This window comes from Scyliorhinus canicula, chromosome 13 (assembly GCF_902713615.1).
Source record: "Scyliorhinus canicula chromosome 13, sScyCan1.1, whole genome shotgun sequence".
Lineage (NCBI taxonomy): Eukaryota > Metazoa > Chordata > Chondrichthyes > Carcharhiniformes > Scyliorhinidae > Scyliorhinus > Scyliorhinus canicula.
In genome coordinates, this window is record NC_052158.1 from 128,897,813 (window position 1) to 128,925,169 (window position 27,357).

Here is a 27,357-nt window from a genome sequence, read left to right on the forward strand (position 1 = left end):
AAATAAAAATAATTTCAGCTGACTTCTACTCCACCATTTTGCTACGTTATCCAACATTCTATCTGCCTTCTTGATTAGTCTTGAGCAACAATTAAACTCTAGATAGTGACAACTCTAGATAGTGACATTCATGGAGTACTTTTATCATGTATTTTCTCTTTCTGTATTTGGGATTTACACTTGTCTGTACAAAATTTCAAGTACCATTAAAGGGTTTTGATAGTGTACTTAGGAATGAATTGTTTTAACTAGCATGGGTGTCTGCAACCAGACTTTATAAATTTAAGGTAATTGGCAAAGGAACCAGGGCGAGACGAGGAGAATTTGTTTTATATTGTTTTTAAAATTCATTCTTGGGATGTGGGTGTCACTGTGACCCATCCTGAATTGCCCTTGAACTCAGCAGTGTACTGGGACGTTTCAGAGGGCAGTTAAGCTGTGAGTCTGGAGTCGCATGTAGGCCAGACCAGGTAAGGATGGCAGATTTCCTTCCCTGAAGGACATTAGTGAATCAGATTGGTTTTTCCAACAATCATTGAGTTTCATGGTCTGACCGTTACTGACCAGCTTTTAATTCCAGAATTATTAGTTGAATTTAAATTCTACCAGCTGTTATGGTGGGATTTGAACCCATGTCATCAGAGCGCAACCTGGACCTCTGGATTACTAGTTCAGTGGCATTACCACAATGCCATGACTCCCCCCCTCTTAAGTGAATTGTTATGACCTGAAAGGTTAGTGGAAGCAGACTCAATAGTAATGTTAAAAACAACAACTTGGATTTATCTGGCACCTTTAAGCAATAGAACACCCAGGGTGCTTTACAGGAGCATTATACACAAAATATACACCAAACCAAATAAGGAAATATCAGGCCAGATGACCAAAAGCTTGGTCAAAGAGGAACATCAGCTTTAAGGAATGATTTCAAGGATGAAAGCGAGGTGCAAGAATGGAATGCCACACCAATGTTGGAGTGATTGAAATCAGGAATTCCTGAGAGGTCCAAATTGAGAGGAATACTTGAAAAGGGACCATGGGAAAAGAGCGGGGAAATGGCACAAAGGGCTGAATGATCGCCTTCTGTTCTGTGCAATGTTATTTTAGTGTCTCCAAATCTGACATTGCTCAATATTTACTGCTTCTACACTCAGTCACCTGGAATTCTGGACTGGCAGATGTAGAAGTGGAAAAACCCTGGCAATTTTGCCTAATTCATTTTTGCTTCCCCAAATTCTGCTGTGTCCCTATTCATTTGCCATTGCCTGTGGATATAAGCAGTTTACATTGAATTTTTCAATCCAAGTTATTGATTTAAATCAGAAACAGACTGGCCCCCGTCTTGTCTCTGCCTTCACATACATCCTCTAACACCTACCTCGATTCAGACTCCTTCAGCCAATTTATTTTCTATTTCCAGGTTTTAAACATGTATCCTCACCGATTTAAGTTAATGCAGCAGTTTTTGCTTTCACATCAAGCTTTACCAGATACTCGGTGCTTACACAGAGATACATTTGGAATCTTTTTGCTTGATTTCTTTCTGTGTGAGTTCTGTAAGGGATCATTGGTGTGTGGCGCATTTAAGGTGAAAGAGATATTGATTCTTAGGCTTAAGTTCAAATACTTTTGACAATTCGGGGATCATTTAACCAGCAGCAAAGGAGCCTCCAACCAGTTTCACAATATCAACATCGGTGCACTTCACCAACACTGAAGAATGTCAAGTTCTTAAAGCTCGCAGCTTGTGTTCCGCATTGTGTACCACAGAGTAGCTCTGTCATTACTTTGTTTTTATTCTTAGATAGAATGTGGGTGTCGCTGGCTGGCCCAGCATTTATTGCCCATCCTTTATTGTCCTTGAACTGAGTGGCTTGCTGGGCCATTTCAAAGGGCATTTAAGAGTCAACCACATTGCTGTGGGTCTGGAGTCACACGTAGGCCAGACCAGGTCAGGATGGCAGATTTCCTTCACTAAAGGACATGTGTAAACAAGATGGGTAAATGCCTGCAGTTAGGACCATCCTGTTCTCAGTGAGGGCTTACAACCAAACAAAACATGAATCTAATAAAACATGATTGTTATAGAGTTCAAATTATTTTTAAAATCGCCACAGCCAAAGTCAAGAATATGAACCTTTGATGTGAGTAAAATATTGGTTTCCCCTAGGGGTCGTGGAGGCAATTTAAAATCAGGAGTATCACTTAAATCTACCAACGCTTACTTGCATCATCATGTAAAGCCAGTATACATATCAGTTGCCACCCCAGAAGACAGCTTAGTAGCTGAACATTGGATTGTCTACAACTGGATGTCATGACCCAAGAACTTGCCTTCACCTGTCTAAGTTATGTTGTTGCATTCCAATAACAGTCATAGATTAACTAGTCATGACATGGTTTGTGCTGATGTAAAGCAACTTATTTTTCCAAATTACAAATGTGAAGTACAAGCTGTGAGTCAGCTCAGCTGGATAAAATTGTAACAAGCAATACGAGACCAGCTGAAGAAGTTACTTTCATATTGCTTCATTATCACAACTACAGCAGCATTGTAAAGCCTAAAGATATTCAAGTATTTGGTTAGACAATCTGGGGACTTTTAAAATTCATTTTAAACTGTTTGATATATGATCTGACCTGACTCATTGGTTCATGTTCATATTTAACCAGGTTATGGATAACAATACTCTGTGCATATGTGCAGGAGTCCATATGTAGATCTGCTTGGTCAAAGAGCAATGCAGAGATACCACAGCCGGGATTCTCCAATCCCACGGCCAAGTTCTGACGCTGACGTGAAAAGCGGCGTGAGCCACTCCAGAGTCAATGGGCCTCAAGTGGCAGGTATTCACCCCTTCCTAGGAGGCTAGTACGGCGCCGGAGTGGTGTCCGCAGCTCCGGCGCCCGAAAGCCGGCACGCCATGACCAGCGCAAGTCCGCGCAAGCGCGTGGGTTCTCGTCTCCACGCCAGCCCCCTGGCAATAAGACGGAACCCTACAGGGGCCCAGTGCGGAGGAACATAGGCCTCCCACGGAACTAGTCCACCCGCCCATCGGTCGGCCACCGTGGATCCCCCCGCGCCCCCCCCCCCCCCCCACCCCCCAACCAGGACGGCCCCCGCAGCCAGAACTCTGAGGTCGTGGGGCCATATGTAACCCACGCCAGTGGGACTTGGCCGAACTTGTCAAGCACTTGACTCCAGGGGGGGCCTCCACGGTGGCCTGGCCCGCGATCGGGGCCCCCGACCGGTGTGGTGGCGATTCCATAGGCACCCAAGAATCGGCGGCGGAGAATTGGTGGGCTGGCGTCGGGGCGGTGTGGCGCAATTCCCAAGCCCCCCCCCCCCCCAGCGATTTTCTGACCCGACGCGGGGTCGGAGGATCCCGGCCAATATTACTCCACTGATATCGTTTACCTTGCTTTTTTAAAATAAATTTAAAGTACCAAATTATTTATTTTCCAATTAAGGGGCAATTTAGCGGGCCAATCCACCTCGCCTACACATCTTTTGGGTTGTGGGGTGAGACCCATGCATACACGGGGAGAATGTGCAAACTCCGCACGGTCAGTGACCCTGGGCCGGGTTCAAATTGATCAACCTTCCAAGACCCTCGGCACCATGAGGCAGCAGTGCTACCTTGCTGAGCATTCCCAACATTTCCTGTTTTTATATTACTCAAGTCTATTGGCTTAGAATCTCTTTAAGGAGAGCTTCAAAATAATGTTTGCAGCGAATTTGTGCACAGAATGCTCCCCAATACAGCTCCCATAATGACGAGATAATCTGCTTTTTGTGAGGTTGACTGATGGATAAATATTGGTCAAAACACAATTCCCCTGCTGTTCTGCGCAATAGTGCCAAAGAATCTTTTATGCACATCTGAGAGAGCAGGTGAGGTCTTGACTGAATGTATCATCTGAATGACAATGGGTGAAATCTTCTGGTGGCAATAGGTCTCAGCCGTTGGTTGAAGGGCTTTGCAGTGGCCCTCATGTAAGTGGCCCCAGGGGTCAGCTCTGAGATTCGGGCCAGGAATCCAGTAGAGAATGGCATGGATTGGGCCGAGGAAGGGTTTGGGGGGGGGGGGGGGGGGGGGGGGGGTGGGGGGGGGGGGGGGTTTGGGGGGGGGGGGGGGGGCTGTTGGGGGGAGCATGGACCATGAAGATGGGGAACAGATGGGGAACAGATGGGGCTGTGCAAAGTGAGACTGGGGAGCTAAGGATTGGAGTGTATGTGATGGGGCTGGGGATCTGAAGAATATGAGAGTTCAAGGGAGGGGTGGGGAGGGGTGGATTCTGGGGAGAGAGATCAAAGGAATAGCTGAAGGAATGTCTCTTGGGCCTGGTAACTGGGGATTGGGACTGGGAATGGTGGCAATGTGGAGGAGTGAGGGCTAAGGAGTAAATGTGTTCCTCCCATCAACAACGTTTTGTTGGGCCAAGCATGCAATTTATTAGCTGGTCACCCTATGTTTAGACCGCAGTGGTGCTGAATATCTCAATTCAAACCAATCTTGGAGAAGTCAATTCAATAGATTGTTGTTGATGCAAAGTCACCTAATAAAATATTTTGGATTCTGGAGCGATCATTTCAAGGCTCTTCATATAATCCAAGGTAAAGGGGAAAGCAAAACTTTTGACATGGATTCGAAGGAGGGTCTTAAAACAAGAAAGGAAATTGGAGAGGAAGAGAGGTGGAAAGGGTTAGAGAGGCAGGTCTAGAATGGACGATCTAGATGTTGAAGGAGCAGCAGTCAATGCCGAAATGTTAATTCACTGCATTCAATTAATTGATTGACTTTCAACCACTTTTTATAATCAGGTTCTCAATCAAATCACAAGTGTGTTCAAAATTCAATGTAAATCATTTACATTGTAGTACAATGTTTTTTAGAGGTGGTATTGTGGCAAAGTGGTAGTTTTCCTGCCTCTGAGCCAGAAGCAGAACACTCAACTTGCAAATCCTTCCAATATGTGCCAATTGCAGGTGGTAAGACTGGGACAGATTCCTGTGATGGAAAGAAAGTTAGAGTCTCTGCCATCACTATCCATAGTCCTAGATGACAACATGCATTCAAAAGTGTCTCAGCAAATTGGACTTCCTAAGTGAACAATACCACACAACAACAATGTTATTAAGCTTTACTTGCTTTACTCATCTGAAGGTGCCATTATATTTCAAACACTGCCAAGTGCCAAAGAAACATTTGCTGCTCGGGTTTTAGATTGCATCTGTGGAGATGATTGAAGCTGACATAATAGCTCAGATTTTGGTGGAGAGGGCATCTCATGACGTGCCCTGTTAGACTTATTTGTGAGGTTTTATTTTCCTGCACAGTGGATGGACATGTAAGGACATCAGAGAATTTGGGACCTTGGAGAATGACGGGGTAAACAATGTGTCACGAAAACTGGATGAATTCATTGTCAAATTGGGTTTAGAGAGAAAAGAGTAGATTAAGATACATGAGGAAGAAAGAGATAGAAAGGAAAAGCAAGAAAACAAAGAACGTTTTAAAATCGTCGACAACAATTCACAATCCAAGAAAAAAGTCTCCACGCTTTTAATTGTCTTGACTTTCTTATCCGATAAACAGCAATGACACGTTAACCCAATTTTATGTGGTGGCTTTCCGAGTAATAATGGGAAGAAGACCAGGAGAATTCTCCACTGTGTTGAATAGTGCTTATATAAATCAGCAGAACAGACAAGAGGGGCTGGATTCTCCATTTCAGGGACTATGTCCCAACGCTGTTGTAAAAACTGTGACCTTTCATGCCAGGAAAACTGGCGTCATAAGGCCACACATTCACAGCCCTGCTGAGGGTTAGCAGGGACCCGTCATGAACCTCTCAGCTTTAGCTGCAGATACGGGGCCCCGCACTTCCGGGTCAGAGGCCACTCATGCGCATGGCAGCAGCCACGCCATGCTCCATGGCGGACTCAGACCGCAGAGCTGGACCTCGTAAATAGTGTCCCCGATCGGCCGTACACTATACTCGGACCGCCCGCCCAAAAATAGCTCGGTCCCGTACGAGGCCCCCCCCGCCCTCCAATTGGCCCACCCCCGATCATGGTGGCCGCGGCCTGAGACCGCAGCCGCCATGTGAGTATTCCGAACAGCAGGACCATGAGTGGGTCTTTGGCTGGTCGGGGGCGGAGAATAGCGGAATGGGACTCTGGCAATGGCCGCAGGTAGGGGATACGCGGCACAGCGTACTCGGCTTTTCTGGATCCGGAGAATCGAGGAACCGGCACCGGTCCCGATTCCATGTATGGGAATTAATTCTCCGCTCCAGCGCCGGATGCGATTTCGGCAGCGTGGTGCAGAAAATCCAGCCCGAGGTTCCTGGTTTGTAATCGCACTGAAAGGACAGAGCTGGTATTGAAGGCAGCAGCAGGTCAGTGCTACACTGCTTATAAGCAGAGATGATGTACTCAGGCACAGTTGGAGTTAATGACGAGAATGGTTCTGGGGACCAGGAACTTCAGTTGCAAAGATGGATTGGAAAAGTTAGGACTGTTTCCCTTGGGGAAAAGAAGGCTGAGAGGTGATCTGATAGAGGTATTATAATTCACGAGGGGTGGACAGAGTAGATGGGGAGAAATTATCTCCACTTGTGAAAGCACTGAGAATGAGAGGCGCAGATTTAAAATAACTGCCAAAAGAAGCAAAAGTGATATGAGAAAAAAATCTTTACGCACAGTGAGTGGTTAGGGTCTGGATTTCACTGCCTGAGAGTTTGATGGTGTCAGGTCCAATCAAAGCTTTCGAGATGGAATTAGACTGTTATCTGAAAAGGATGAATGGCCAGCATTATGGAGAGAAGGTGGGGGAATGGCACGATACGGCATTCTCACTCGGAGAGCTAGTGTAGACCGGGCTGAATGGCTCCTGTACTGTAACGTTTCTGTCATCTTATCCTTCAAAGGTTCAGCTTACTCTCAATGAGTGTTGCAATTCATCATTGCTTAATTTGGGGTTTTACCCCAAAGTCCAATTTTTCAACAAAAAAATGTTTTCTTCCATAATTGCAATTATTCTGAATGCCTATCAGACCATTGAGAAGATTAGAATCAGGTGAACCACACTGTGGAAGTGATACTCCAGTCAGCAAACAAACGATGTGTGCTCATGCAAAGCAATTACATTTTTTAACCATAGCAGTATGGTGGCAAGCAGTGTATTACTATATGACTCATTATTCCAATAGAATACACTTGGTACAATGCTGATCTTTGCCAGAAGGTAATGAAAGACAGTCACTTCCCCACAGAGAGTAAATCAGGGTTCTGATCAATAACCTCACCATCAGCAGCTTTGGTTAAACATTGGATGGCCTAGGATACATCTTTTGAGCAAAGGTCATGTGAGGGTTATTTTATTCCTCCCCACCTAATGTCTGAAGATACCCAAGTAGCTGGTTGCAGAGGAGGATCTTCTTTACCATTTTGCCCTTGGCTGTGCTTCTTGCAACAGGCGTGGGGCCAGGTCAGGGTCCGTAATGTGGCAGGAAGTGCCTCTTTTGCACTGATCGACGAGGCGGCCCTGCTGGTGGTCCAGCTCTGACAATAATGTCCTTTGAGAGTACTGAGGTTTCTGTGTCCATATTGCACATTGACTCATCTGCATCCTGTTGGCCTGGGCACAGGTCCCCAGTGGTGAGTGCGCCTTGGTTCAAGGATGGCAGACGGGAGACCGAGTCGTCTGACATGGTTCTCTCTGGGGTGGGCTCCCTGATTTGAGATGGTCCACATGTTTCCATACAGTCCATTATCCAGTCTTAACCCTGTAGGAGATTGGCCCAATTCTCTCCACAATGGTCCTTGGAATCCACTGGGCACCGTCTCCGAAATTTTGAACGTGGTCTGCAATCCCAGGTTTAAAGCCTCTGTCACATGTTGGATTATCGTGGTACCTTTCTTGAGGCCCTGTTTTCCCCCTTCCCACCCAGGTTCGGAATGTCAAACTTAGGTGGGTCCGGAAGTGTCGCAAAGGGACAGGTGGTCTGAGGTGCATTTGTTTTAATGCGAGAAGTGTAGCAGGTAAGGCAGCCGAACTTAGGGCTTGGATCAGTACCTCGGAATATGATGTTATTGGTATTGGTATTGGTTATTGGTATTACTGAGACTTGGTTGAGGGAAGGGCAGGACTGGCAACTGAATATCCCAGGGTATAGATGCTTCAGGAGGGATAGAGAGGGAGGTAGAAGGGGTGGAGGAGTTGCATTACTCGTCAGAGATGATATCACAGCTGTGATTAAGGAGGGCGCGATGGAGGATTCGAGCACTGAGGCAATATGGGTGGAGCTAAGAAATAGGAAGGCTGCAGTAACATTGTTGGGACTTTACTACAGGCCTCCCAAAAGCGAGCATGAAGTAGAGGTACAAATATGTAGACAGATTATAGAAAAATGTAGGAGCAATAGGGTGGTTGTGATGGGAGATTTTAACTTCCCCAACATTGAATGGGATTCGTGTAGTGTTGGAGGCGTAGATGGAGCAGAGTTTGTAAGGAGCATCCAGGAGAGTTTTTTTAGAGCAATATGTAAATAGTCCAACTCAGGAAGGGGCCATACTGGACCTGGTATTGGGGAATGATCCCGGCCAGGTGGCTGATGTTTCAGTTGGTGATTACTTTGGGAATAGCGATCACAATTCCGTAAGTTTTAGAATACTCATGGACAAGAACAAGAGTGGTCCGAAAGGAAGAGTGCTAAATTGGGGAAAGGCCAAGTATAACAAAATTCAGCAGGAGCTAGGGAATGTGGATTGAGAACAGCTGTTTAAGGGTAAATCCACATTTGAAATGTGGGAGTCTTTTAAGGAAAGGTTGATTAGAGTGCAGGACAGACATGTTCCTGTGAAAATTGGAGATAGAAATGGCAAGATTAGGGAACCATGGATGACGGGTGAAATTGTGAGACTAGCTAAGATGAAAAAGGAAGCATACATAAGATCGAGGCAACTCAAAACTGATGAAGCTTTGGAGGAATATCTGGAAAGTAGGACGAATCTCAAACGCGCAATAAAGAGGGCTAAAAGGGGTCATGAAATATCTTTGGCTAACAGGGTTAAGGAAAATCAAAAAGCCTTTTATTCGTATGTAAGGAGCAAGAGGGTAACTAGAGAAAGGATTGGCCCACTCAAAGACAAAAGAGGGAATTTATGCGTGGACACAGAGGAAATGGGTGAGATTCTTAATGAGTACTTTGCATCGGTATTCACAAAGGAAAGGGACAAGACGGATGTTGAGGCTAGGGATGGATGTTTAAATACTTAAATGTATAAAGGTCAAGTTGTCATACGGAAGGGGGAAGTTTTGGGTATTCTAAAAGACATTAAGGTGGACAGGTCCCCAGGACCGGATGGGATTTATCCCAGGTTGCTGAGGGAAGCGAGGGTCGAAATAGCTGGGGCCTTAACAGATATCTTTGCAGCATCCTTGAGCACGGGTGAGGTCCCGGAGGACTGGAGAATTGCTAATGTTGTCCCTTTGTTTAAGAAGGGTAGCAGGGAAAATCCAGGGAATTATAGCCCCGTGAGCTTGACGTCAGTGGTAGGCAAACTGTTGGAGAAGATACTGAGGGATAGGATCTATTCACATCTGGAAGAAAATAGACTTATCAGTGATAGGCAGCATGGTTTTGTGCAGGGAAGGTCATGTCTTACAAACCTAATAGAATTCTTTGAGGAAGTGACAAAGTTAATTGATGAGGGAAGGGCTGTAGATGTCATATAAATGGACTTTAGTAAGGCGTTTGATAAGGTTTCCTATGGCAGGTTGATGGAAAAAGTGAAGTTGTATGGGGTTCAGGGTGTACTAGCTAGATGGATAAAGAACTGGCTGGGCAACAGGAGACAGAGATTAGTGGTGGAAGGGAGTGTCTCAAAATGGAGAAGGGTGACTAGTGGTGTTCCACAGGGATCCGTGCTCGGACCACTGTTGTTTGTGATCTACATAAATGACCTGGAGGAAGGTATAGGTGGTCTGATTAGCAGGTTTGCAGATGATACTAAGATTGGTGGAGTTGCAGATAGCGAGGAGGATTGTCAGAGAATACAACAAAATATAAATAGATTGGAGAGTTGGGCAGAGAAATGGCAGATGGAGTTCAATCCAGGCAAATGCGAGGTGATGCATTTTGGATGATAAAATTCAAGAGCGAACTATATGGTCAATGGAAGGGTCCTGGGGAAAATTGATGTACAGAGAGATCTGGGAGTTCAGGTCCATTGTACCCTGAAGGTGGCAACACAGGTCGATAGAGTGGTCAAGAAGGCATACAACATCCTTGCCTTCATCGGACGGGGTATTGAGTACAAGAGTCGGCAGGTCATGTTACAGTTGTATAGGACTTCGGTTAGGCCACATTTGGAATACTGCGTGCAGTTCTGGTCGCCACATTACCAGAAGGATGTGGATGCTTTGGAGAGGGTGCAGAGGACGTTCACCAGGATGTTGCCTGGTATGGAAGGTGCTAGCTATGAAGAAAGGTTGAGTAGATTAGGATTGTTTTCGTTGGAAAGACAGAAGTTGAGGGGGGACCTGATTGAGGTCTACAAAATTATGAGAGGTATGGACAGGGTGGATAGCGACAAGCTTTTTCCAAGAGTGGGGGTGTCAATCACAAGGGGTCACGATTTCAAGGTGAAAGGGGAAAGATTTAAGGGAGATGTGTGTGGGAAGTTTTTTACGCAGAGGGAGGTGGGGCCTGGAACGCTTTACCAGCGGAGGTGGTAGAGGCGGGCATGATAGCATCATTTAAGAGGCATCTAGACAGGTATATGAACGGGCGGGAACAGAGGGAAAATAGGAGACAGGTTTAGATAAAGGATCTGGATCGGCGCAGGCTGGGAGGGCCGAAGGGCCTGTTCCTGTGCTGTAATTTTCTTTGTTCTTTGTTCTATCAGTTACTGTGCCAGTGCTATCCTGGTTGTAGCATGTGGCCTCATCTAGTAAGTGAACAGGAACCGTGCCAACTTTGTATCAACTGACCCTGCAATCTGTTTTTCATGCACCGCTTTCCCATAACCATAGAATTTAGAGTGCAGAAGGAGGCCATTCAGCCCATCGGGTCAAATGTCTGGACTGCCCGTTCTGCCAGACCGATGGGAGATGGGTGATATGGGGCAGTTTGGATGCGTTTCACCCCATTAACGTGCATAAATCCTTGAAATTCCTCACTGGTAAAGGGGGTACCATTGTCAGTGATAATCACCTCTGGAATGCCATGGGCGCTAAAGGACTGGCACAACCTCTCCACGGTGGCTCACAAAGTGGTGGAAGACATCCAGTGTACGTCCATCCACTTTGAATGGCCGTCGATCGGGAGCAGAGACAGTGAAGTTGGCGTGTAAACACACCCAGGGGCATCCCAGGCACTCCCAAAGGTAGAGCGAGGCTGACGTAGGGAGCGTCTGTTGCTCCTGGCAAGCTGCCACATTGCTGCACCAGTCCCTCAATACCGCCATCGAGCCCTGGCCACACACAACTCTTGGTGAGCTCCTTCATTTTAAAAGTCCTGCAAAATGGTTCGCTGATCTGGCTGCGGGACAATGACGTAGGCTCCCCAGGATGATGCCCTCCTCCATGCTGAGCTTCAGTTGTTTTGTCTCGTACTCCTGCAGTTCCTCTGCAATCCACCATGTAGGACAATGTAGCCCAATTCAGCCAATGTCGGGTATTTTTGGATCCATGCGCAGCTTTGTGCAACGTGACGGATAATGTGTTCATAAAGTTTAATGCCAAGACAACTTTGTCCATCACTGGTGAAGATGTGGGGTCTATAGGCAGAGTGCTGAGGGCATCTGTGGGCATCGTCCTGGATGATGTTCGAATGTGTATTCCTACGCCGCCAACAGCAGGTTCTACCGTTGGATCCTGATAGAAGCTTTCAGTGGTATCAATTCATCCTCCTTGACTGGGTAAAGTAAGGGCTTATCGTCTGTAATTACAGTAAAATAACGTCCGGTGATGTACTGATGAAATTTCTTAACTTGAAAATCATGGCTAGAAATTCCTTTTCAATCTCTGCATCAAACAGAGTCCTGGAACGCAGGCTATCGGCCTTTCCATCCCATCGTCCCACCGATGGAAAAACACTGCCCCAATGCCATATAGAGAGGTGTCACACGTGAGGACGAGTGGCTTCGATGGGTGTAATGTGTCAACAGCTTTGATGATAGCATTTGTCACTTCAGCCTGGCAAATGCACCCTAGTGACGCTTTCCGCACTCATTTTGGGTTCTTTTTTAGAAGCGTGTGTAGGGGCGCCAGCAAGGTAGCCAGGTTCAGGATGAACGTCCCGTAATATTTGACATGTCCTAGGAATGACCTCAGCTCTGTCGCGCTCTCAGGTGTCGGGGCTTCTTTGATAGCCTGCACTGGGTGCAACTGGTCTCTATAACCTAAATATGTGGCCACTTTCGCCTGGAAGACGCACTTGACACTTTTCAGGCAGACACCCACATTGAAAAACCATCGAGGACCTCTGCTGAGATGTTCCTTCTCAGTGGCTCCTGTAATAAGTATATCGTCCAAGTAAACAGCCACCCTGGGGCGCCCTTGGAGAATGTTTTCCATCAACTTCCGAAAATTGCATATGCTGATGGCAGTCCGAATGGAAGTCAGGTGGATTCATACAGCCCCTGTGGTTGTTGAGGATGACATATTTTCTTATTTTTTTTTAAATCAGGGCAAACTTGACCCTCTCCAATTTAATGAACCCAGCCATGTCACTGATCCAGGATTCCGGGCTCGGGGGCCTCGCGTCCCTCCACTGTAGAAGGATCCTGCGCCGGGCTACTAGGGACGCAAAGGCCAGGATACCGGCCTCTCTCGCCTCCTGCACTCCCGGCTCCGATGCCACCCCAAAAATAGCGAGCCCCCAGCCCGGTTCCACCCCGGATCCAACCACCCTGGACAAGGTCCCCGGCACCCCCTTCCAGAAACCCTCGAGGGCTGGACAAGCCCAAAACATGTGGGTGTGATTCGCTGGGCTTCCCGAACACCTCCCACACCTGTCCTCACCCCCAAAGGACCGACTCAGCCTGGTCCCAGTCATATGCACCCTGTGCAGCACCTTTAGCTGACTTAAACTAAGCCGTGCAAGAAGAAGAATTCACCCTCCCCAGGGTGTCCACCCACGTCCCCTCATCAATCGCCCCCCCCCAGCTCCTCCTCCCACTTCGCTTTCAACACCTCCACCGAGGCCTCTTCCCCCTCCTGCATCACCTGATACATTGCAGAGATCCTACCCTCACCGACCCACTTCCACAATCCTGAACCCCCCTTGGCGGCAATAGCGGAAATTCCGCCACCTGCCGCCTAACAAACACCCTAATCTGCATATACCTGAAGGTATTCCCTGGGGGGAGACCCCACTTCCCCTCCAACTCCTCTAGAGTCGCAAACGTCCCATCGAGGAAGAGGTCCCCCATCCGCCTGATACCTGCCCTATGCCAGCTCAAAAACCCTCCATCTATCCTCCCTGGTACAAACTGGTGATTCCCCCATATCGGGGACCAAACTGAGGCCTTCACTTCCCCCCTATGGTGCCTCCACTGACCCCAAATTTTGAGGGTAGCTACCACTATTGGACTCGTAGAGTACCTTGCCGGGGGGAGTGGCAGCGGGGCCGTCACTAGTGCCTCCAAACTCGCGCCCACACAGGACGCTGCCTCCATCCTCTTCCATGCGGCTCCCACCCCCTCCATCACTCACCTATGAATCATTGCCACATTCGCGGCCCAGGAAAAACCCACACAGGTTGGGCAATGCCAGTCCATCCACCTCCCTGCCTCGCTCCAAGAATACCCTCCTCACTCTCAGGGTCTTCTGCGCCCACACGGAGGATGACGTATTTTCTAGGCGCTGCGAAGAACTCCAATTGGAGGAACATGTGGCTTTTATCTAGTTTTGTGAAAGAATGACCCCCCCCCCAGTTAAAGTCAAGTATAGATTCTCTACGTGTGGCTTGGGCTATCTGTCCAGGTGGGAGCCCTGTTGACTGTCGTTTTAGAGTTGGCACACAGGCGAGCGGTCTTGACTGGCTTGAGCACTGGGACCACTGATGCTGCCCACTCTGCGAACTGGACTGGGCATACGATGGCCAAGTTCTCCAGCTGGTCCAACTTTTCATCCACCTTCGACACCAGTGCGTATGGGACTGGATGAGCCCTAAAATATTTGGACTGGGCCTCTGGGTCAACATAGATCTTACCTGTAGCCCCTTTATCTTTCCCAAGTTGTCCTGAAAAATTTCCGAGGACATCATCCAAACCACCTGTATCCATCCAGAAGATTTGTTGTCAGTCCAACTGGAGTGATTGTAACCAGTCACAGCCTAAGTGGCTAGGTCCAGGCCCCTTCACCACCACTAGTGGTAGCCAGACCAACTGCTGTCCGTGGGTAATCGGGGTCACCATGGCCCCAACGATGGTCAATGGTTCCCAGCCGGGCCTTGGTGTCCTGCAAGCCCAGGTGCAAGATACCCTGAGGGCTTATTGAAATGCCTGCAGTCCAATAATTGAAACAGCAGCCCCATATCAATTTCCATGTCCAAGGGATGACCATTAATGTTATTCTTATTGGGGCTACTTTGATGCAATTTATAATAGTAATAATAATCTTTATTGTCACAAGTTAGCTTACATTACCACTGCAATGAAGTGACTGTGAAAAGTCCCTAGTCATCACATATTGGTACACAGAGGGAGAATTTAGATTGTTCAAATTACCTAACAGCACGTCTTTCGGGAATTGTGGGAGGAAACCGGAGCACCAGGAGGAAACCCACGCAGACACAGGAGAACGTGCAGACTCCACACAGACAATGACCCAAGCCAGGAATCGAACCCGGTCCCTGATGCTGTGAAGCAATTGTGCAAACCATTGTGCTACTGTGCGTTTAACTGCATGAAGTCATCTTCCTCGGGTGGGGCAATGTGCAATGCCCTGGCCCGGTGTGTTTGTGTCACCTGGCCAGGGTGATGCATTCACTGGCAATTCTGGTAGCCTCGACCACCGCGGTTCCTGCAATCGCAAGTGCAGTACTGTTGTGGGTACTCCTCGCTGTCCTCTGGGGAGATATCCCGTCGGGCTGTGGTGGCCGTTGGCCAGTGGGTCTGGCTGCAACACTACTTTGGCAGCGACTGGATCATGTAAGTCCTATCCTTGGGGGCCGCCATTCATCGGAATAGGGGCCGGCTAAGGCTGTGCACGTGGAGTTCCTGAACCCCCTTTTCTGCATTCTTATGGGAGAGTGACAACTCTATGGCCCTTTTTAGGTCCAAGGCCGGTTCCGCTAACAGTTTTCTTTGGGTCGCCATACTGTTTATGCCACACACTAGCCCGATCTCTCAACATCACAGGGAGGGGTAGGCCGAAGTCTCAATACTCGGCTAATTTGCAAAGGCACATCAAAAAATCCATAGCGATTCTTCAGGGTGTCACTGGCACTATTGATGCGGTGTCGTTGCATGATTACCGCCGGCTTAGGATCATCATGATTCACAACAGGTTCCATGAGGTCACTAAAGGTTCTGGGGTCTGGGGCCATCAAATATGTGAGGCTCTTGATTATCGAAGGTCGATAATCTTCTTATTGAAGGTCGGAACCCTACAGTATTACAATTTGCCGGTCATCTCGAACGATACCATTTGCCTTGAAGAAGTTTGGTATGCTGGGCCCAGTCTTGCAAGTTGCATAAAAGGCCTGAAGCCCTCCCAAAAGCAGCATTTTTAAAGTTTCACTGATCTTGTTTTTGAGCTGGGGAATTCTGGTGCAGTCAGGACGCCAGGAGCACAGCTGTTGTTTTCCTTGTTGCTTTTCCTAAAAGCTCAGGATGCCCAAGAATTTGAATCCAAAAGAAGTTTTATTTGACAACTAAAGTATCGGCCGCAATGTGGCTTACAGTTCCAAGGTCCCAATCGGGACTACCGTTTTTGCTGGTCCTGTTCCAGGCTGGCTTTTTTGGGACAATTTCTACAAGTCCCAGCTAATGGGCCTCTGCCCACGAGTGGGGAAGTTCATATTCCACGAGTCCTGTGGGGAGATCAATTGGATGTCAGGCCCTTGCATCTTATTGATTTTCAGCAGCCACTTTTGCAAAATGGCCTCTGTACATCAAGCATTTAAAACAAAATTGTGTTTTCAAGGCGGCCTACAGTTTGAGCTTTCAATATTTTCTGGCATTTATCCTAGCCACTGTGGCACTTCCAGCGCATCATACACAAAGTGTCAGCAGTGTCCAAAATTATTTTAATGAGTTGGTGCTGTAGTTGAGTGCAATTAAGTAAACGCCATATTTTTCAAACCATTTCTCAATGCCACGACAACTTTATTCCTCATGCATTGATTCATTACCCTACTGTGTGAGCGTAGTCAAAGGTATGTGATGTACTCCAGCAATGTGTAGAATCAGTTATCATAGAATTTGTGTATCAGTCTCTAACAGCCTAGATTGCAGCTAACAGCAAGAGATTAAAAAACAGGAGGTTACAGTTTATGTACAAATTCTGGCAGTGTCCACAGAAGGAGTGAAACATAGTTTAACCCAAAGCTACTCCATCAAAACTGGTTTCAGTTGGAATCTAATTCTGGTGCAGGAAGATCAGGTTCAAGCCAAAGTAAAGAATAATTCATTCATAAATTACAGTAAAAGCATTTTCATTCATCACACTGACAGATTTATCATACGTGGGCTTTTACAATTACAGTATCTCTCTCTGGAAAAGACAGAATTCATTATATTACATTCTTCATACTAAATAGGGCTACTTTGCTATAATTCAATAGATGGGGAATTGTAAAACTCAATGGGTATCACCTGTACTAAATTCAGATAATTCTCCAATATCCAATGTGAAGAAGGAATTGTTTGGATCATTCTTTTCAGCCTTTTTACAATGTGGCTCCGCATTGTGGTTGAAACAATTCTTAGACCCCAACACTTGCATCCTCCCCCAACCTCCCCCGCCCCCAATATGATTAGATTACATTGCTTTACTGGAAGGAATCACAATCAGAAATGGAATCACTCAGTGCGCGATGAGCTCAGATTCTTCTTAACACAGTACCTTGGAATAAAATAGACCATGCATATTTTAACAGTCTACAATTAGGATTCCTGAAGTGGCGCAAAATCAAAACCATTAATTAAAGGACCAAAAGATTTGAGAGCCAGTTCCTGGAAGGAAGGTCAGGCAGAGCAGCCATCTAGTAGCTGGTCAGGTAGATTCTGATTGAGTCACCACTACCAATGCCTCCGAGCATCCATTTCGTTTTTTGTGCTCAGTTTCTATTTTTTCCAGTATGTGATGTGGAAAGAAACAAATTTTGTTATATTGCAACTTGTTACCTAATTTCAATAGATGACTTTTCTTCCACTAAAAATGCAATGCCAAATGCACAAATACGAATAAACTGAAGAATGCTTTTGCTTGGGTTTTGATTGCAATGTCATTTAATACTCAGCTTCAATTTGTACCAAAACTGGGCTGCCTGCGTTAAATTTATTATCCCGGTGAGCTATGGACATTTGCATATCTTGACATCAAGAAATAATTTGGAACGTCAATTACTTTAATGATAAGTGATTTTGAAACAGGCTGTATGACTGAATATCTATTAAGTGGAAACACTTCACCGTCATGGGCCTTGAGAATCTTGCCACAACAGCTGTGTATCCAATCGCAATTCAAAATGTGACGTTCAGGCTGTTTCCAGTAGCATCATGATAAAGCTACATGAGAAGTATATGAGAGTGAAACATTCTCCCTCGCTGTAACAATATATTGTGAACATAATACCTGAACTGCGCTACTGTGTTTCAGTATCACAAAGTTGGAAACATCTTTTTTTTTAGCCTAAGACAATGTAGCTCAGTCCATTTCTCAGCACAGGTCCAGCCCATTTCCTGACAAATGGTATCTAACCATCATTGAACTGTCTTCAGCTCTACTCGGCCTATTTCCGAATAAAAGTGTGCAGCAGAATGTATGCACTATCTAATTAAAAAACTGTAACAGAACTCGGAGGAAATTCTTACTGAAGACTAATTCATGCAAAATGCTACAAAGGAAACTAAGGAGATTATGCATAATACACAAGGAAAATTATTTTCCTTAAAATCTCTATATAATTGTTTATTTGCAAAATGCTCATGATTTTAACACAAAAATCAACAATAGCGCAAAGTTTACAAACCTAATACCTGAGGCTATAAATTCCATAACATTTAACCTTGTGGTTTAAAAAGAAATATCTCCACTGTATAATTCAGCTTAATGCTTTCCTGATTCGAGAATTACAAGGTTTTTTGGATTTGAATTTGGGTTTATTGTCACGTGTATCGAGGTACAGTGAAAAGTATTGTTCTGAGTACAGTCCAGGCAGATCGTTCCATATATGAAAACTCAAATTGTTTCAAACTCAAATATATTAAAACAGAAGTAGGCGTGTTACAAATGATTGCTATAGTTGGAAAGATTTAAATATTTATCTATCCATAAATGAGACCTGGAATATGAATAATCTCAGTTGACACATTAGTGTTGTGCATTTAGACTTAGCCCAAAGAGGCTGGGAATCTCCCTGTTGGACATGCTCAATATTTCCCTTGGTGATCCCAACTGGAGTTTGGCAGGACTGATACAGAGTGTGAGGGGTAATATTCCTCCCCCACGAAGCATGCCAGCTAACTCTTGTTGTGTGGAAATTGAATTCGCTGGCATGACCATGGCAGAGGGAGCAAAGGATCAATAGGAAGCATGAGCTGAAGTTCCAGACAGGAGGACTGTCTGCAGCGGGGTCTTTTGGTCATCATAGAATCATCATAGAATTATAGCATCTCGACAGTGCAGAAGGAGGCCATTCAGCCCATCGGGTCTTCAACAGCCCTCTGAAAGTGCGCCCTACCTAGGCCCACAGCTCCACCCTATCCTCATAACCTAATTAGGCCACCTAATCTTTTGGACACTAAGGGCAATTTAGCTTGGCCAATCCACCTAACTTGCACATCTTTGGACTGTGGGAAGAAACCGGAACACCCAGAGGAAACCCACATAGACATGGGGAGATGGTGCAAACTACACACAGACACTCACCCGTTGCTGGGAATTGAACCCAGGTCCCTGGCACTATGAGGCAGCAGTGCTAACTACTGTGCCACCATGCCACCCTTGTCATGTAATATACCACTTCAATATTCTCCTGCCTTAAGTTCAATGGGAGGTATGATTACAGGCAGCTTATCTGGGGAACACAATGGGGGGGAGGGGGGGGGGAGGGGAGAAAGTAAGTGGAGAAAATATTTAGTGATATGTATAGCTCTAAAAATGCAAAGAGTAATATCTTCACTTTATTATCTGATAAGCTACAAGAAATATTTATCCCTTAGAAACACAAGTTCTTGTTCACAAGCACACAGCCAACAAGGTACACAATGAGGACATGGCCTTCTCCCCTGCCACAGGGCTAAATAAGATGGAATTATCCTTTCAAATAATTACAAATAAAAAAATAATTGGTAGAGTTGTGACCTTATATAATTTTCAGAACCATTTGCTTCAATTATAGAAGTGTGAAATTAATTTCGATGCCATCATTTAAAAGACCAAAACCCTTTTCAAACATCTGCTCAACATGGAGTTTCTCTGAACATTGGTTCCTTTATATATGGATTAGTAGCTCTTTGTAAATTATTATCTCTTCTATTGCAGTGGAAAGAGCAACAGATTGTTGCTACGGAAACTCAAACAAACAAGCTAAGTCAAGGCAATGACGAGCAAACGCCAGAATTAACAAAACTCTATAAAAGGTTATGTTCAAATACTAGCTTCATATCCATTTGATTGCTTTAAACTTAAATCCATGTTGAAATTCTGCACTTGCCCTCGTCAGAGTCTTTACCAAATGCAGCTATTCAACTGTAATCCAAGAAGTTCCAGCGAATGCAAGATAACCACAAAATTACCACAAACTTTACTCCAGTGTCTTTCAGTGCACTAAGGTTACATATCATACATACTTATTTCTCTGGCCTAGATACATATTGATAGTACTCTATGAGACCAATGAAACTTTTAGCAGAGAGGAAACATTTCAAATGACAGTTTCTCACCTTCCGGGAAGAGGAACATTTTAAAGGAAAAACACTAGCCACACCCCCAAAATAATTTTTGCAATAAATGTATCTACCATCCAAGAGCTTGAGGAACGATCATCAAATCAAAATGAAAAAAAATGAACAAAATGGGATTTGGTTATTTTTGATAATCATTCAGCTGCTTAACTGCAAATTAACAGCACAATTGTCATGACCCTGATATTTTACAGGGAAGGTTGGGGTGGGAGGGTTGTGATGGTCAGCAGACCATCAGGAGGGTTGTGATGGACGGCACGGTAGCACAGTGGTTAGCACGGCTGCCTCACAGCTCTGGGGTCCCGGGTTCGATTCCGGCCTCAGGTGGGACTGTCCGTGTGAAGTTTGCACATTCTCCCCGTGTCTGCGTGGGTTTTCTCCTGTTGCTCCTGTTTCCTCCCACAGTCCAAAGGTGTGCAGATTAGGCAGATTGGCTGCGCTAAATTGCCCCTTATTGTTTAAATGTTTAGGTGGGGTTATGGGGCTAGAGTGGAGGAATAGGCACAGGTAGGGTGCTCTCTCAGAGGGTTGATGCAGACTCGATGGGTCAAATGGCTTCCTTCTGCATTGTAGGAATTCTACGATAAAGCACAAGCTTTCAACTCCAGATTTATTTTATTAATACTGGGTTACAGGGATAGGGTGGATGTGGGGGCTTTAGTTGGGTCTCCTTCCAAGGGCCGGTGCAGACTCAGTGGACCAAACGGCCTCTTTGTGCACTGTATGGATTCTCTGATTCAACAAGACCTGGAAATGTGGGTAATATAGAGGCCCTGTTGAATTTTTAAAAATTCATGTTTGGAATATGAGCATTGCTGGCAAGGGCAGCATTTAGTGTCCATCCATTATTGCCCTTGAGAAGCTGGTGGTGAGCAACATTCTTGAACTGCTGCAATCCATGTGGTGTTGGTACCCTCAGACTGTTTTGAGGGAGGCATCTCCAAGGTTTTGACCCCTGACTCTTCTCCATTAAAACCAAGTGTGTATAGTGTATATTCAAGATGGGGGGGGAGGGGTGGGGCGGGGGGGTTGTCTTCTATCCAAATGTAAGCAGTCTTCTTTACTTTATGTGAGGTCAGGCAGTATACCCAGAGCTAAATTTCAATGTATTCAGTTATATAAAAGAGCTATAGGTGGCACAGTGGCGCAGTAGTTAGTATTGCTGCCTCACGGTGCCACGGATGGGAAGCCCACTCTTTTTCCAATTTTTAGGCAGGCAGGCACATTGTGCCTATGTGGGGGGAAGCAGCAAAGAATCAAAGATGGATCTCGGACAGGAAGGGGGATGGTGGGGAAGAGTTGGGAGCGCCACCTCTTAAGGCCCAATGGCCTTCAGACATCCCAGTCTCCCCAGGTTGCTCTCCCAAGACTCCGATCGCTCACCCTGCAACCACACCCCCTGCCACCCCATCCCACTCGAGGCCTTCCCTCTGATGTACTAATTTCAAAGAAAATTTCATAGGATGTGAGCTTCGCTGGTGCCAACATTTGTTGCCCATCCCTACTTCTCCTTCAACTGAATGGCTTGCTCGGCCCTTTCAGAGGACAGTTAAGAGTCAACCACAGTGGCACGGTGGCACAATGGTTAGCACTGCTGCCTCACGGTGCCAAGGACCAGGTTTGACCCCAGCCATGGTCACTGTGCATGTGGAGTTTGTCATTATATACACATAAGCATATGATGGTGCATCGACACACACTGACTGACACACTACAAGACCAATCAACACACACAACACAGCAGCCAATCACCAGATAGGGCACGATCACTATAAAGCCAGAGGGCACTAGTTTTCCCGCTCATTCGGGATGCAGCCTCTGAGACAGACAGAGCCCGCAGTCAGTAGCACAAACACCCACCATGTGCTAGCAGTATAGGCTGGTCAGGTTAGCCATAGGTCTTCAGTCAACCTAACATAATGTCGACCCACAGTGCAAGTATGTTTAACAGCTCACAGTTAAATAAAATAGAGTTGTACTTCTACAAGTGTTGATAGCCTGTCTATGTTACTGCTCTGGTAAACGCAGTCCTCACAGACCCAGCATACCCAACACATCGCGGCCGATGTGGGATCCAACTTTTACCTCGCACTACTTGCTTACAGGTCAGCTCCATTGTCCACTGGCCTGTCACCGGCTCAATTGTTGATGAACCGAACGTTGCAGACGACGGTGCCGGCCATTCATGTCCCGGACTTGGACAACCTTCCAGTCCTTCATCGAATGCAGTTGTCTCGGGCCCAACACAAATCGGCGTACAACGCCCGTGCCACAGATCTCCCTGCTCTTGCTCCTGATGACAAGGTTCATGTCCATCTTCCTGAAGGTGGTTGGTCCGCCACCGCTGTGCTCAGACAAGTGGCCCCCAGGTCATTTTTGGTTCGTCTACAAGACGGCTCTCTTCTTTGCCGAAATAGGTGGGCACTACGACGCCTTCCACGCTCGCCGCCAGATTGTCATGTCCTGCCTCGCCCTCATGACGGGCCCGTCACGGAGTTTGCAGATCTCCCTTTTGTGCTGCCACCCTTTGAGACTGACACAGTCCCGCCCATTCCAGAGCAGGCGCCCCCTGATCCACCCTTGAGTCGGTCAACCAGAATTCGTCGCCCACCACAGAGACTGAATTTATGAACTGCCTAAATTCATGGACTCTCTGAACTCATGAACTGATTGTTTCGTTACCCTGTTCATTAACTCACTGGTTCGGACATACTGTTATTCTAGTCATGCTTTGTGTTACATACTGTCTATCTGCACTCAACACCTTCCTGTGTAAATATGTTAGCATTTACGTATATAGTCCTGTAAATATGCTCACATATGCCCCACATAGTCAGGAACATTCACATACTACATTATTTATTGCCACGTACACACATTTTTTTTAAAAGGGGGGGATGTCATAATATACACATAAGGATATGATGATGCATAGACACACATTGACTGACATACTACAAGACCAATCAACACACACAACACAGCATCCAATCACCAGATAGGGCACAGTCACTATAAAGCCAGTGGGCACTAGTTTTCCCGCTCATTCGGGATGCAGCCTCTGAGACAGACAGAGCCTGCAGTCAGTAGCATGAACATCTACCATGTGCCAGCAGTAAAGGCTGGTCAGGTTAGCCATAGGTCTTCAGTCAACCTAACATAGTGTCGACCCACAGTGCAAGTATGTTTAACAGCTCACAGTTAAATAAAATAGAGTTGTACTTCTACAAGTGTTGGTAGCCTGTCTATGTTACTGCTCTGGTAAACGCAGTCCTCACAGACCCAGCATACCCAACACATCAGAGTTTGCACATTCACCCCGTGTCTGTGTGGGTCTCACCTCTACAACCTAAAGATAGGGTAGGTGAATTGGCTATGATAATTTGCCCCTTAATTGGAAAAAAATAATAATTTGTTTTTAAATTTAAAAAATAGATAAATGAGCGACTACAAGCATGTTTCAACAATCGAGATTGTTTGTACATGATACTGCAACAAAGTTTTGAATAGGATTTCTTTGACTATAGACTGCCCTTCTACACAGTGCCTGAGCTGAAAATTCACCCGCGGAGGAAGGCAATGGGAAAACACTGCATTGGCCTCTATTCAACACAATTTGTCAAGTATTTCTGTTATTCTCAACTGGCAACGGGGTCATATTCATGTCATGCCATTCTTTTTACTGCTTCTGCAGATGTAGAAATTGTATCACCTCTATGGAGGAATTTGTGATTCTCAGTATTTTAATCTCAACACAGTCGGTGCAAATAAGTGCCCACAGTGACATTCTCCAACAGAATAGCAGATAATGAACAATAATCTTTTTCCTGACGATCTCAAACAGTCTATTTTGAGGGAGAATTTTTGAAGATATTTTGGGAATTGTAAACAGTGGAGTAGTTAGAACAACATCCTGTCAACTCTGTAACAGGAAGTGGAATTAAACTGGATCAAAGGGATGAGAGTATCCTCCTGAGAGAACAAGGTTCATAGCACAAAATCTAACCCTAATGTAGTTAAAAAATGTTTAGCTGGAACAAGCTTTCACCAAGCCCCATAAAGTAGAGAGCCCAACTTTTTGTCCCCTGTCTAAATTTATCCTCCTTTCTAACTTCAAAACCCCTGATATAATATCTTATTTGAGATAATCTTTGACACTCCCAACACACCTGAGATTAGTGTTGCGAATGTAAAGTGCTTACTTCCTGTAAATTTACTGCAGATAGCTGGCTTTTAAAGCAGACCCAGGCAGGCCAGCAGCACAGGTTCAATTGCCGTACCAGCCTCCCCGAACAGGCGCCGGAATGTGGCGACTAGGGGCTTTTCACAGTAACTTCATTTAAAGCCTACTTGTGACAATAAGCGATTTTCATTTCATTCATTTCAGATGCAGATAGTATTGCTCCTAGCGAATGTACCATCAATGTCTACAGTACTGGTAGGGACTGGAGAGCAGGGCTGCCAGATGAAAAAAGGCAGGTTTCAGACAGCATTCTTTATGGGAGAGAACTTAACTTGTTGGAACTGTGCAATTGTTTCTTTTTGAATTGAACGTGACACATCAACTATTTGCCTTTGGGTCAGCACTTTTTATCAGTAGAATTGTCACCGTCATGAATAGAAAAAGGAGTTGTGGCATTAGCACAGCTGTTGTTAAAGTCTAGGGTCTTCCAAATCCCAGAAGAGAAGTTTGAAATGCCTGCTCTCAACTAAATGTAATAATTTGCTATAATGTGAGGAAAATGTTAAGACCAGTGAAGTGATCATTATTAACATAATAAATGCTTATTAAACAATAAAACAGATAACAAGAAAGTGAACTGGAAATATACTTTTTTTTAAAATAATTTTTATTCAGATTTTCAACAAATTTTAACACAACAAAGAAAAGCGGTAACCCCCCCAATACAAAAGCAATAAATTTACAAAAAGGAAATGAGCATAAAGCCATGAAACCACAACCCCACAGCAAACACGTAGCCCACTCCCCCCCCCCCCCCCCCCCACCTCCCAATTGCCTCCCTGGGTTGCTGCTGAAGTTGACCACCCTCTAATGCTACGCCAGGAAGTCTAGAAACGGCTGCCACCGCCGGAAGAACCCTTGTACCGACCCCCTCAGGGCAAACTTGACCCTCTCCAGTTTAACGAACCCAGCCATGTCTTTGATCCAGGATTCCGCACTCGGGGGCTTTGCATCCTTCCACTGTAAAAGAATCCTGCGCCGGGCTACCAGGGACGCAAAGGCCAGAACGCCAGCCTCTTTCGCCTCCTGCACTCCCGGCTCCGATGCTACCCCGAAAAATGCGAGCCCCCAGCCCGGCTCCATCCTGGAGCCAACCACCTTTGACAAGGTCCCTGCCACCCCCCTCCAAAAGCCCTCCAATGCCAGACATGCCCAGAACATGTGGGTGTGATTTGCTGGGCTTCCCGAACACCTGCCACACCTGTCCTCTCCCCCAAAGAACCGGCTCAGCCTGGTCCCAGTCATATGCGCCCTATGCAGCACCTTTAGCTGACTTAAACTAAGCCGTGCGCAAGAGGAGGAGGAATTCACCCTCCCCAGAGCATTCGCCCATGTCCCCTCATCAATCTCCTCTCCCAGCTCCTCCTCCCACTTTGCTTTCAGCTATTCCACCGAGGCCTCCTCCCCCTCCTGCATCACTTGGTAGATTGCCGAGATCCTCCCTTCGCCAACCCATGTCCCCGAGAGAACCCTGTCCTGAACCCCCCTTGGCAGCAACAGTGGAACTCCGCCACCTGCCGCCTAACAAACTCCCTAATCTGCATATACCTGAAGGTATTCCCTGGGGGGAGACCCCACTTCCCCTCCAAATCCTCTAAGGTCGCAAACTTCCCGTCGAGAAAGAGGTCCCCCATCTGCCTGATACCTGCCCTGTGCCAGCTCAAAAACCCTCCGTCCATCCTCCCTGGTACAAACCGGTGGTTCCCCCATATCGGGGACCAAACTGAAGCCTTCACCTCCCCCCTATGCCGTCTCCAGTGCCCCCAGATTTTGAGGGTAGCCACCACTACCGGGCTCGTAGAATACCTTGCTGGGGGGAGCGGCAACGGCGCCGTCACCAGCGCCTCTAAGCTCGTGCCCACACAGGACACCGCCTCCATCCTCTTCCATGCCGCCCCCTCCCCCTCCATCACCCACCTACGTATCATTGCCACGTTCGCAGCCCAGTAGTACCCACACAGGTTGGGCAGCGCCAACCCGCTCACTTCCCTGCCCCGCTCCAAGAATACTCTCCTCACCCTCGGGGTCTTCTGCACCCACACAAACCCCGTAATACTCCTACTGCCCCTCCTGAAAAAAGCCTTCGGGATCATGATGGGTAGACACTGGAAGAGGAACAGAAACCTCGGGAGCACCGTCATTTTAACCGACTGGACCCTGCCCGCTAGGGAGAGTGGCAACACATCCCACCTCCTGAACTCCTCCTCCATCTGCTCCACCAGCTTCGTAAAGTTTAGCCTATACAGGGCCCTCCAACTCCTGGCTATCTGGACCCCCAGGTATCTGAAGCTCCTCTCTGCCCTTTTCAGCGGAAGCTCCCCTATCTGTCTCTCCTGGTCCCCCATATGCATCACGAAAAGCTCACTCTTCCCCACGTTGAGCTTATACCCAGAGAAGTCCCCGAGCTCCCCAAGAATCCTCATCACCTCCGGAATCCCTCCCGCCGGATCTGCAACGTACAACAATAAATCATCCGGTACAACAACAGCCGGTGCTTCCCCCACCCCCCCGCACTATCCCCCTCCAGTTCCTCGATTCCCTCAGCGCCATGGCCAGGGGTTCGATCCCCAATGCAAACAGCAGGGGAGACAGGGGGCACCCGGTACAACCGAAAGTTCTCCGACCTCCTCCCATTCGTCACCACACTCGCCACCGGAGCATCATACAACAGCCTCACCCACCTAATAAATCCCTCACCAAACCCGAACCTCCTCAAAACCTCCCACATGTATCTCCACTCCACCCTGTCAAAGGCCTTTTCCGCATCCATCGACGCCATTATCTCCGCCTCCCCGTCCACCGCCGGCATCATTATGAATCTGCCGCACATTCCACCTCCTGAACTCCTCCTCAACTGCCTCCCCTTCACAAAACCCGTTTGGTCCTCGTGAATAACCTGCAGCACCACATCCTCCACCCTCCTGGCCAGTATCTTGGCCAGCAGTTTCGCGTCCACATTGAG

The 27,357-nt window shown here is 46.7% G+C and overlaps 1 protein-coding gene across 5 annotated transcripts in view; it reads left to right on the forward strand.

Annotated features, from left to right (window-relative positions):
- vwa5b2 (von Willebrand factor A domain containing 5B2) overlaps nucleotides 1-27,357 on the forward strand; it is a 200,237-nt gene that overhangs the window by 9,025 nt on the left and 163,855 nt on the right. The gene's annotated exons all lie outside the window — the stretch shown is intronic.